The sequence below is a fragment of the Olea europaea genome, chromosome 15 (assembly GCF_002742605.1).
Source record: "Olea europaea var. sylvestris chromosome 15, O_europaea_v1, whole genome shotgun sequence".
In the NCBI taxonomy this organism is placed as follows: Eukaryota; Viridiplantae; Streptophyta; class Magnoliopsida; order Lamiales; family Oleaceae; genus Olea; species Olea europaea.
The window spans coordinates 13,309,689-13,323,886 of record NC_036251.1 but is presented as its reverse complement, the minus strand read 5'-3'; the positions used below and the strand labels follow the sequence as shown (position 1 = coordinate 13,323,886).

Below are 14,198 nucleotides of genomic sequence, written 5' to 3'. Positions count from 1 at the left end.
TAATCAATTCTTAAAATTAGGTTTTGGATGCTAGAATATATGTTTATTGCCAACAGGCTTCTCCAATCCTCCCAATGAAGTGAATTTCGAAGTTTCGGTGGATGAATTGAAACCTATGGATGAGGCGGAAACCCACAGAAAATAAATTTTCAGTGGCATTTCTCATTGGTCATGGCTCCAACCATGTGCTTACTTGTCCTGCTATTTCTCTTCTAGCGTCGGCATCCTACTAACACCATTCATAGGCTATGACATGACTTTGAGGTCTGTGGCAACAATAAAAGCAGAAATACAGCAACAGATTGACTCGATCTTAAACACTCTATCAGTCTATCCACTAGACATCAACGATATCCTGATCGAAGGCTCAGAGACAATTTACCCTTCTGAATTTGTGTACTGGGAATCCAATATACAAATATTATCGAGTGCCTTGTTTGTAAGTGGATGAGAAAATATTGATCCCTAAAATCTGAATATAAGCTTTGCTTAGATAAAATTCTTCAAAAGTAAACATAAAAGTAAATAAGTTTCAAGGTAATTTATTTCTTTGTTGTCCCCAAGTAGAAATAACTAAGTTATTTACAATCAAAATTAAGTAATTTCAATAGACGTTTAAGTTCATGTTTAACATGTTTATTAGTGGCTTCATTTTTGCTTAACCATGTGAATCTTTTTATTTTTATTTTTATTTTTATTTTGAATCAGGTTCCATTAACTATGATAAAACCAAATATTCCAAGTTTTAAGCTGTTTTCTGCTTATGGAGATTGAATTTCATTGGATCCTTAATGTATTCAGAGATGTTTTTATACTCATGTTTAAATATTCATTATCTGTATCATATAGTGAATTGATTACCATTATTTTGAAATCAATTACTAAAAATATTGCATTCTATTCTTGAACTTTCGACTTGTGGATTGCTTCAGCGTATCAACCAAACATATTAATCTAATAGTAAGTTTGTTTTTTTTTTTTCTTTTTTTCTTCCCCCCCCCCCCCCCCCACTATTATATCCACCAAAACAATCTATCCCAAATGGGGACTAAGCAATTCAGGTATTAAATTATCTTTACCAACTTCATTAAGTTTTTATCAATTTGTCCAGTTCCATTGTTCAAGTTAAGAAACCAATTTTTCATTTAATGACTTATGATTATTTAATGCTTGGAGGCTATTAAGTAACTGTGGATTGTCATTGTCAAGCATCATGGTTTCTTGTTTCACAGTGCATCTTATTTACTACATCCGTCCCATAAAAATAAACTTCTCTATATTTTAACACATATTAAGAAAATGTTATTAATATAATTGAAAATATAAATTTTGTTACATTTTTCTATATATACTCCTACATTAAATAATAGTTTAAATAGTATTTGTTTTATATTTATTGATAATAAGATACATTAAATATGACATATTAGAAAATTAAAATATATCTTTACTTTCATCAAGTAACTAGTAATTTGGGACTGACGAAAAAGAAAATCAAGTCTATCTTTAAGGGAGATAGGTAGATTTTTTTTTATTTTTTTTTCTTCTTTCAAAGGACCCCAAAAGTGGAGTATTTATTAACAAGGAATTGGCATAAATGGTCCCTAATGTTACAATTATGGCATTACCCCCTCAACATATTGATTTTGAATGAAAAAGGGGGGGGGGGGGGGTTTCCTATTGTTTCTATCCATTCCGATAGTTAAAAGTATATCTACTTTAATAAAAATAAACTTATGCCCTTAAAGGAGCATTTGTGCAAATTTCTTTAGTCTCATACTTCTTTGTATCGTATCATTTTTTGTGACGATTAATAACATTCGTCATACATAATTCATCATTATTAATAAAATCATATTGTTCATAACCAGATAATCTCTTTTTCTTTCTCGAACTCTCTTTGTGTATCTCATTCTACCCCTAAACCATAATATAATTAAAATTTTTGGGTCAAATCCAATAGCTTTTATTGACTGTGGGGGAATCAAGAACAAAGGGAGCTGTTTTACATCCACCATTGTTATATATCTATCTCACTCTATATTCATTCCTATTAAATTTTAAAATTTTTAAAAAATATCATTTTCATCCACACCACATTCCATTCATTTAAAAATTATATATCCACACTATCAAGTTTCTTTGAAGATCCCAGCAAATTAGCCACAATTGTTTGAATTCAAGAAAATCAAGAAAAAAATAAAGATAATCCCAACAAAAAGCTCAAATTCTTGTTTTGATAATTCTACCAAAAATACAGCCATCAATATTTTCAATTCAAGAAAATCAAGAAAAGAAAAGATAATTCCAATAAAAAACTCAAATAATTCGGAATGAAATTTCTTATTTATACCACTTGAATTCAAAAGACAAGTTATTAGATAACCTAAACACAAATAAAAAATCATTCACATACTAAATTCATCAAACCCACAATAAAAAGACAATGATTACTTTTTCAAATTCTTCTTCATATATTGCTATGTTTTCATATATTTACTCTAATGGTGTCTCTTTCATTTTTGTTTTAGCTTTAGTTGAAGAAAATATTTTATGAATATTAGAGTTTTAGTTAAACATAAATTCTTAAAAAATGTAAAAAGTCTAAAAGAATTTAATCAAAGTAAATATTAGTGGATGAACGCGATCTTGGAGCTCTACCTATAACAAGTCAATTAACACAACACTAATTATGTAAGCATTTTGATAGTAAGTGATGACATTTTTCATCCACTTACCGCCTCCCAATTTGTCTCTCAAGTCTCGAATCACATTCTTTTCCAAATAGCTAGGTTTACTAATTTTACCAAATAACTGCCTTTTCCTACTCAAGTCTTCCGCATCGACGCTGGCGACCAACCACATTTTTCTCCAGATCAACTTCATACTCCTAAAGGCCACATCCATAGTTTGAACCATGCAATTGAATTGGATATTCTACTCAGTTGTGTATATTGAGGATGCTATATTAGTAATATTGATAATGATGTAATTATACGATGATTTCAAATTATGAAAATTTAAGCAATATATAAGCCTTGTTGAGTCCCATTCTTTTGGAAAAATGTATTTTTCAACAGTGTTTTGACATTATTTTAGCCACACATTTTTCAATAAAATAATAGTACACGCAAATTCAAAACTTTTTCTTATTTTTTAATCACACATTTATCATCAATACACTATTCAAAAATTCATTCTTCCTCCCAAAATGGGGCTCAAACAAGAGCATATATATACACACACAGAGAAAAAGAATTGTTTTCATTAATGTTATGTTGGTTGAAAAATTTTTGTAACTTAATTAAATTGATAGCATAATCTTCAATATATATATATATATATAATTTCATCCATTTTAATTTGGAAAAATGGAGGCTAAACAGGTGCTATTTTTATGGCTATTTTATTTGAGTTGGTGCCAATACTTGATGTACTTATCTAATTACTATTTTGAGTTCCAGACAATTAAGTCAGTCAATATAAATAAGCCATGCCCACCATACCAAATATAATATTTTATGAACAACTTAGACAAGTCTCAAAGATCAATGAGTATCTTCAACCTGAACATTTTCAAGCCAATTTATATTCGCACTTCAAAAAAACAGATTCCAAAACACTGTTTTGCTTTATGTACAAGTGCTGCTCATGCTAATCAGCATAGTTTTTTAACCAATACGCGGCCTTGCAGTCAGATTGTGATTAGGCGATCAGGAAACTACAAACCCCCAGTATGGGACTTCGAATATATTCAGTCGTTAGATATTGAATACACGGTAATTTTCATCATTTACATAATAAATAAATAAATAATTCTTCCTTTTTTCCTGCAATCAGATTTTGTTTGTGCATGATGTAGGGAGAGAGATACGCAACTCGGTCTTCTGAGCTGAAAATGCAAGTGAAGATGATGCATGATAAAACAGTAAAGCCACTGGATCAGTTGGAATTGATTGACAATTTGCAAAGGCTGGGGATATCCTACCATTTTGAGAATGAAATTTACCAAATCTTGTCAGTCATTAACAAAAAATATAGCAAAAATGATCAACAGTCAAAGATTAAGGATTTATATGCTACGGCTTTGGAATTCAGACTACTAAGACAACATGGGTTTAAAGTTTCTGAAGGTGCAAATCAGTTTCTTCTGTTCATTTCATTCATTTTTCGTGCTTGTTGGTATTGACAGTCCCAATACTCGAAGTAAAATCACAGAAATTAAAAGAACACGATGATTTTTCGCCCATAGGCCCGGATGTTCACCCAAGAATGGGCTACGTCACCACGTTGATCTTCCACCGAAGTGGTTAACGCTCTAATCCACTAGAAACCAACAATAGAGTGTCAATACAAGTTTACAAACTTCAGATCTACCAAAGATCAGCCCTCAGACCATATTTTTCTCTCACAAACACGAACGGCAGATTATACCAAGTAATCGTGCCTTACAGTTCACCAAAGAATAGATACAATCTCAACACAAATACACCAAGCTAGATCTTACCAAGAGCATCTAAAACAACTCAGAGATTGCAACCAAAAACCAGGAGTTTTTAGAGAGAAGAAAAATTACAGAGAGTAAACACGAAGAACAAACCCTAGAAGACTCTCGAACAGACGCAAATGAAAAGTCTAGGGTTAGTATAATGAAAAGCCAGATTCATCCAACGGTTCAGCCGACTCCACTTGGCACAATCTGCTTCGTCCAATTAAAAATGAATACAATCTCATTTTTGGAGAAACACGAGTTTGCACAGAATGGGGGCATACCAGGTCATAAGCTTGGGCTCAGCTATTGGGTTCAATCATTGGGCCATAGGTGTTAAGTATTTTCTTAACAATCTCCACCATGCTTGACACCTTTAGGTTTCATTGTGGACTAGAGGTTAACTCTCCTTCGATATCATATGCTCTATGTACTAGCAAAAGAAATTTCAATTAGTAATAACATTTAGGAGATTTAAACAATCCCCAAATTTATATACAGGAAGTATTTTTGTTCCCATATCTACTGGATTACACTTAGTGAAATCTTTTCAATTTTTTTAATTTTCTTTTTTATAATGTCTCTTATAAAATGAAATTTGACATCTATGTGTTTTGTTTCATCATGAAAAACTGGATTTCTAGTAAGATGTATAGCAGATTGGCTATCAGAATGTATTAAAGCATCATTACCAGTAAAGCCAATTTCATCCAACAGATTTTTCAACCAAATCCCTTCCTTTACTGCATCTGTGGCTGAAATATATTTAGCCTCTGTAGATGACAGGGCTACTATCTTTTGCAGTTGTGATTTCCAACTTATGCAGGTGTCATTTAAGGTAAACACATATTGATTTCTCACAATTACCAGCAAAATCAGAATCTACAAATCCTTTTAGTTTAATCCCAATTTTCTTTTTTCCAAACATTAATCCTAAGTTTGAAGTTCCCTTAACATATCTAAGTAGCCATTTCATGCCTTCCCAGTGTTGTTCACCAGGATTACTCGTATATCTACTTAATACACTTATAGCAAAAGCAAGATCAAGCCTTGTGCAAACCATAATGTACATTACTGAACCTACAACATTTGCATAAGGGATTTTATCCATTCAATTTCTTTTTGTTTCAATTTTAGGAGAATCTTCAGTAGAAAATTTTAAATGACTACCAAGTGGTAAGGTAACTTCTTTTGCCTTATCCATAGCAAATTTATGTAGAATTTTGGAAATATATGTCTCTTGAGTTAGAAATAGTGTGCAGTCACTTCTATTTCTCCTAATTTCCATTCCTAAGATTCTTTTAGCTGATCCTAGGTCTTTCATTTCAAACTCTTTTTTTAACTTTTACTTAATATTATTTATTTCAGTTACATCACACCCAACAAGTAACATATCATCAACATAAAGCAAGAGATAATAAGAATCAGGACCTCCACCACCTTTATAATAGAAGCAAGGATCATATTCACTTCTATTAAAATCAAGACCTTTTATGAAAGTATCAAACCTGATATACCACTGTCTAGGGGCCTGCTTCAGCCCATAGAGTGATTTTTGCAAAAGGCACACCCAATTTTCCTTTCCCTTTTGTTCAAAATCTTTTAGTTGGGTCATGTAAATTTTTTCTTCTAAGTTACCATGAAAAAATGCAGTTTTTACATCTAACTGTTCTAGTTCAAAATCAAATTGTGAAACAATGCAGAGAAGAATTCTTATAGAAGTGTATTTGACTACAGGAGAGAAAATTTCATTATAGTCAATTCCTTCTCTTTAGTTAAAGCCCTTTGCAACTAGTCTAGCCTTGAATCTAACATTTTCTTCTTTTGTGTCACCTTCTTTGATTTTATAAATCCATTTACAGTCAATGACCTTCCCTCCTTTAGGTTTGGTAACTAAGACCCAAGTCTTATTTTTTTTCAAGTGAAAACATTTCATCTTTCATTGCTGCAAGCCAGGAATTTGAATTTTTTCCCCCAATGGCCTCTTCGTATGAATTAGGTTCATTGCCTAAAAAAAACTGAATGTTTAGGGCAGTGACAAGGTCTAATTCATTATATCTAACAGGTGGTCTTATCTCCCTTCTTTCTCTATCTCTGGTAAGTTGATAGTCCTCTAAAGAATTTATTGGTGGAACAAGTTCAGGTTGAGTTTCATGTTCAGATTTAGGTTCAAGGATTATTTCCTGTTCATGAGTAGGCTCCACCTCAATCTGGTCATTAATTTCTAGATCTGAGATAGCTAGAGAGATATCAGATTTAAGATATAAATCATTTTCAGTAATTTGAGGGTCTGCATGGACTTTTTCTTTAGTACAAGGCATGTCTGTTTCATTAAAAATGACATTCCTGCTTATTATGACCCTATAACCTCCTTGACCCTTAACCCAGATTCTGTAACCTTTTACACCTTCCTCATATCCCAAAAAAATGCCTTTAATAGATCTGGGTTCAAGTTTACCCTCATTTTAGTGTACATATGCTGCACAACCAAAAACTTTCAGTTTGGAATAATCAACTGGATGACCACTCCAAACATGGTCAGGGGTTTCATAATTCAAAGATTTTGTGGGGCATTTGTTTATTAAATATGATGCAATTTTAACAGCTTCCCCCATAATAGTTTTGGAAGACCTACATTAATTAGCATGCACCTAACTCTTTCTAATAGGGTTCTATTCATCCTTTCTGCTAGACCATTTTGTTGTGGGGTATAGGTAACAATCCTATGCCTTAAAATTTCATTGTTATTATAGAAATTATCAAATTCCTCGTTGCAGAATTCAAGACCATTGTCAGTTCTAAGAGCTTTAACCTTTTTATTCACTTGATTTTCAATTAAGATTTTTCATTTTATGAAGTTTTGAAAGGTATCAGATTTATTTTTCAAAAGAGTAACCCATGTCTTTCTTGAAAAATCATCAACAATCGGTAAATAATATTTGAAACCAGAGTAGGTATTCACAGTAGCTGGTCCCCACAGATCAGCATGCAGATATTCAAGAATAGACTTAGATTTATGGACACCTGTGCCACAGGGGAGTTTCCTTTGTTTTCCATAAATGCAGTGTTCACAAAAAAACACTCTTTCAATTTTTTCATTTCCTAAGAGACCTTGTTTTTTAAGGATGTGTAAATTCTTATCACTCATATGTCCTAACCTTTTGTGCCATATTTCAAATTTATCAGGCTGAGATACTACTGCAGAAATTGGTTGACTGATTATTGGCAAGGTTTTTAAAACATAGATCTCATTGGATTTTTCAACACAAGCAATCTTTATAAAGTTCTTTTGTAAATTCAAAAAACCTTTGTTTATGGTTGTATCAAAACCTTCATCATCTAGTACACCTAAAAAGATCAAATTTCTCTTTAGATTGGGAATGTATCTGATCTTGTTTAGAGTCAATACATTTCCATTTTCTAGTTTTAAAATAACTTTGCCAATACCTTTAATTTTGCAGGTAAAGTCATTTCCCAATATCACTTGACCCCCATTAATTTCAAGAAAATCAGTAAAGTATTCTTTTCAGGGTGTCATGTGAAATGTACACCCTGAATCAAGGATCCATTCATCCTTGACCATAGATTGACTAGTCATATAGACTTGTCCATTTGAGCCTACAGCTTCCTCATAAGCAATTGCAGCTCCACCTTCAATTTTATTGATGTTTTTCAGTTCATCAATCCTTTTCATGCAGTCTTTTATAAAGTGACCCATCTTTCCACAAAAGTAGCATTTCTTTCCTTTTGCCTTATTATTATGATAATTGAATTTGGCTTTACCTTTATGAAAATTTCCATTCTATTCTTTTGTTTTTCCAAAATTTTTATTTGAAAAGTTATTGTTGTTTCTTTTGAATTGATTATTTCCTCTGACATTGTAACAAAACCAATAGAGGAAGATTTGGATTCACTTTGAAACTCCAGTTCTTTATTTCTTAAAGAAGTAACAATAATCTCCACGGTAATGGAGGTTCTTCCATATTCAAGAGCATTTCTTAAATCTTTATATTTCTCAGGTAAAGCAGATAATAAGGCTACTGCCTGTTGTTCATCAGAAAGTGTTTCACTACTGTTTGTGAGATCTTGAGTTAATTTGTTAAATCTGGCAAGATTTGCTTCAAGATCAAGATGTGGATCAAATTTGAAACTAAAGAATTGTTTTCAAAGATAACATTTATTGGGGAGTGATTTTGTTTTATAAAGTGATTCAAGTTTAGTCAAAATTCCTTCAGCAATCTCAGTCTTTCCTACTTCTCTAATGACACTATCAGACAAATGCAGGAAAATCAAACTCCATGCAGTATCACTTTGTTTATTTCTTTTTCTTTCTATGACTTCTTCTTCCCAAGACTCATCCAGTGCTTTCACACACTTATGTTGCATCAAAAGTGCCTTCATCTTTTGACTCCAAAGAGTAAAATCTCCTTTTCCATTCCAAATTTCTATATCAACTTTAGTACTTGTCATTATTTTTGAAAATTTTTTTTAACAGACTTGTTTGACCAAATCAGATTGTGATATGCAGTGTAAAAAAAATTTATATGCACCAATGTATACACAAAGTATTAATGTGCAGATGACTGTCACACAAGTGCACAGAATATACAACGCAGTGAGCAGGTAAATCAGATAGCCAATAAACCATAAAACAATTATTTTCAGTCAACAAATTTAACATCTAATCTTGAAGAGGCCGTTAAACCCAGTCCCCTAAGATTCTAGGGTTCTCATATGAAACCCTAGACAAAGGTAGATCCAGGTGGGCCTTCAACCAAAAACAGTAGAGTTATCTGAAGGATCGAAAAATTAGGTTTAGGGTTTAAAAAACTCGTTACCAGAATCGTCTCAGGCCAATAGTGTAAAATAGTGAATACCAAAACTATTTTACTTTCCAGCAGAAAATAGTGAGTCGAACGCTCACAGAAGTAGTACCACAAAGGTAATGGTTTTTAACCGTCAAGAAGAGCACTAGTGAGCCAAGAACCGGATTATATATCAGATCGATGACTCTTTGATACCACTATTGGTATTAACAGTCCCAATACTAGAAGTAAAATCACAGAAATTAAAAGAACACGATGATTTTTCATCCGTAGGCCCGGATGATCACCCAAGAATGGGCTACGTCACCACGTTGAACTTCCACCGAAGTGGTTAACGCTCTAATCCACTAGAAACCAACAATAGAGTGTAAATACAAGTTTACAAACTTCAGATCTACCAAAGATCAGCCCTCAGACCATATTTTTCTCTCACAGAGACGAACGGCAGATTACACCAAGTAATCGTGCCTTACAGTTCACCAAAGAACAGACACAATATCAACACAAATACACCAAGCTAGATCTCACCAAGAGCATCTAAAACAACTTAGAGATTGCAACCAAAAACCAGGGGTTTTTAGAGAGAAGAAAAATTACAGGGAGCAAGCACGAAGAACAAACCCTAGAAGACTCTCGAACAGACGCAAATGAAAAGTCTAGGGTTAGTATAATGAAAAGCCAGATTCATCTAACGGTTCAGCTGACTCCACTTGGCAAAATCTGATTCGTTCAATTAAAAATGAATAGAATCGCATTTTTTGAGGAACACGAGTTTGCACAGAATGGGGGCAAACCGGGTCATAAGCTTGGGCTCAGCTATTAGGTTCAATCATTGGGCCATAGGTGTTAAGCATTTTCTTAACAGTGCTTACACGTCTTATACATGTCCTGTTGAGCACAGAGATATTTGATCGTTTCAAGAATGAGAAGGTTGAGTTCAAGTCGAGGCTTTGTGATGATATAGAGGGATTGTTACAACTATATGAAACTTCATTCCTTTCAATGGAAGGTGAAAGTACCCTAGAAATGGGTACATAATTCACTATGAAACACCATAATGATCAAACTAGTATTGATCAGTTCCATTCTCGATTGGTGTACCATGGCTTGGAGCTTCCATTGCACTGGACCATACCGCGGGCAGAGGCTAGATGGTTCATAAACATATACAAGGACAGGCCAGACATGAATCAGGTTCTGCTTGAGCTTGCTAAATTGGATTTCAACATTGTTCAAGCAAAATATCAGCAGGAACTAAAACGTGTCTCTAGGTATTTATTGATATGCTGCTGTATTCACTCAAAGATAAATCGACATCACAAGTTGTCTTCAATCAGAGACAACTCAATAAGGAATTTGATGGAGGGAAATAGTCTCTCCTCAACAAATTTGCCTTTCACTTTACCACTATTAACTTTTATTACGGTTGGAGAAAATGTGTATTAATTCCTACACTAATACATTTGTGCACATTTCTATCTCTTTTTTCTCATTTTAAATACATGGGCCAAATATATTGAATTTTGATGTTTAGAAGTAACAAAGGAATTTTATTTTTATTTCTTTCCCTGCGTTTTCTATGAATAGGAGGCGGAAGGGAACTTGCCTTGCCGAAAAGTTGTCATTGGCGAGGGATAGGCTGGTGGAATGTTTCTTTTGGACTACTGGGGTGATATTTGAACCTCAATATGAATTTTATAGAAAGATATTGACGAAGGTCAATGCTTTAGTAACAACCATTGATGATATATATGACGTCTATGGTACATTAGAAGAGCTTGAAGTTTTTACAAGAATCATTGAAAGGTTAGAAACATCCTTATTCCTCATTTCAGAACCCCCACCCAAATAAAAAAGTAAAAATTAAAAACGAAGTCCTTTTGTTAAAGGACACACTCAAAGTTTGTGAATACGGAAGTACTTTGTATATTTAAAGGTTTATGTGATAGGGAAAATTGAATGATTGACTTATTCAATCTTTAAAAATGGACAAGCTGGTTATTAATTTTATTTATAGTTGCAAGATTATATCTCAAGAAACAGTTCAAATCTATTTTAAATTAGTCAAAATGTGGTCCTTGCATAATCAACTTCATGAAATTAGGTTTTGTTTTCTAACTTGGATTGGTACGTTGATATTTAAAGCAATGCATGTTTTTATGAGGGCCACACGACAATTTAATGAAAACTATGGTTTTCATTAGTGGGTGACCAGTTGCGAAACAATAATAAAATGTAATGTACGAAATTGCTTTTCTTTAAAGTTGAGGACCAAATTTTGGAAATTAGATTGGCAGTTTATAGTAAAATTTTCCCATGTGTTATATATTAGTTTTTATTTTTTTTCCTTCTCACCGTTCTAACTCCTATAATTATTATTTGTTTGGAACTCCACAGATGGGATGTCAATTCAATCCATCAACTTCCAGATTACATGCAAATTTGCTATCTAGCCCTCAATAATTTCGTCAATGAAATGGCTTACGACATTCTTAAAGAAAAAGGGTTTATAGTAATTCCATATTTAAGGAAAGCGGTATCACTTTTGCTTCAGAAAGTCTCTAATACATAATCCTTATATCAGTTTCCATAATCCATATACAGTAATCTTGTCAAATTTGGCAGTGGACAGATTTATGCAAAGCATACTTACAAGAGGCAAGGTGGTACTTCAATGGATACAAACCAACAATGGAAGAGTATATGAACATTGCATGGATTTCAATATCAACTCATGTCATACTATCCCATGCGTTTTTCACTGTTACCAGTCCTATAGAGAAGGAAGCTGTTCAGTACTTACTTGATTATCCCAATTTAATCCGTTGGTCGGCAACGATTTTACGTCTTTCAGATGATTTAGCAACATCAGTGGTGCGCATATAGACTAAAATTTCATTTCATGTTTTCAAGTTCATTCTTGTTTATGAAATCATTAGCAATTCAAAATTAACCCTTTCAACTGACAGTTTATTTCGTTTTCTCTCTCAGGATGAAATGAAAAGAGGTGATGTTCCTAAAACAATACAATGTTACATGAACGAAACTGGGGCTTCTGAAGACGAGGCACGTGAACACATTATATCTTTGATACGTGAGACGTGGAAAAAAATGAACCAAGTTCAAGAAACAATTTGTCCATTCTCAAAAACTTTTATTGAAATTACAATGAATCTTGTGAGAATGGCACAATACATGTACCAGTATGGGGATGGGCATGGTATTCAAAATCATGAAACTAAAGATCGCATCTTAGCATTATTATTTGAACCCGTTTGAAAAAAATTGAGTTTTTTATTATTTATTTTATTAAATAAATTCAATTTTAATTTCGTTTATTTCTAATTAATTCTGAATATTAGGGTTTTAAATTTTTGTCATTATCTTTTACATTTTAATAACTATATAGATTTTAGTTATTTCTTTAAATAAGGTTTGAAAGCTATCATGAAAATTAGTTATTTTGTAATAAATATTAAAGATTTTGGAGCCGTCAAATCTTTTAATCTCGCTATTTGATACCCATATTTCTGGTAATTTTGGGAATCAACAAAAATTAGAATAAAAAAACTTCAATAGTGTGTTCGTTTCATTATTTTTTGTGCGTTTGCCTACATCAGATATCAGAGCGAGTTTCTATCACTCCTAATATAGATGAGCTAATGTCCATGGAATCCAATGTCAGAAGTTCTATTTTGGAATGAAACTTTTTGGCCCTTTTAATCTGCAGAAGAATCTTCGGTGACATTTACAATATTCCACTCATTTTTGACATTGATAGAAGAAGATGCATCAATGAAACATGCATTTGAGATATACCTGGTTGGTGTTGTACGCCTTGTTATCATGCAATTAATTAGCGGGTCTTACTTTATCAACAATTAAATCATGATGAATTTTATCAAATCCCAAATTCATGTACAAGTAACTCTATATCATTTCTTCCCAAATCAGATTTCTCTCTTACCTCGTCCCTTCGTCCCCGTTCATCCGCTCCCAAATCATGGTCTATCACTCATAATCAAAACCCTAAATTATATCGATAGTTCTCTCTTTCAATACCCTCCCAAATCGTTGTAACTGAAGATATTACATCCAGAATACCTGAAATGTCGAGACACTCAAGATTAACCAACATTCATAGAAACCAAACCAAGAAATGCAGGATAATGAACATGATGATTTTTTCGGCCGAAGCCCCAGAGCTTTAGCACAAGCGCCTAATCCCTTGTTGAGCATCCACTATCAATGGATTCAGCTCGGTTGCACTATAAGACCCTCAAAATTAGGCAGTAAGTATACAATATTTCAGAATATTACAATAAACAAGTCACAAAGACTTATCTCATAAAGATTCACCAAGGCAGACCACTGTTCACGAAGAAACCACGAGCAGATCACTCAGACACTTAAGTCACAGGAACTGCCATCCAAGAATCACATGACTTCACAAGTCATTAAACAATATGTAAGCTATTTCACATGAGAAACACAAGAAATCACCAAGATTTCATCAAACCCGACTGCACATCACATGAAACCACTCAGGTTTCCATAGACTCAACACGGCAGTTCACCAGGTTAGAGATCTATAACATATTATGGATTAACTCAAGAAAGAGATCTGAAAATCACTCAAGAATAGAGCCAAAATGAGAGATTCATCGAGAGAGAAAGTGAGGCGACTCAAAAACCCTTGAACTCGAGAAGCTGAATGGAGTAGAATGAAAAATCAACAGCCACCCAAACCATTTAGGGTTAAATACATAGAATGATCTAGAATCAGATCCAACAGCCAAGAGATCAGCACGTGTCACAATCCAGTTAACTCCTTCCATTAGTAAAGTGTCACTTTACAAAACACGCTTTTAGTTAAAATTGTG

General features: G+C 33.2%; 1 pseudogene; it reads left to right on the top strand.

The window, feature by feature from the left end:
- Positions 1-3,551: 3,551 nt before the first annotated feature.
- On the top strand, positions 3,552-12,594 carry LOC111411262 (annotated as a pseudogene).
- The last annotated feature ends 1,604 nt before the right edge of the window (positions 12,595-14,198 follow it).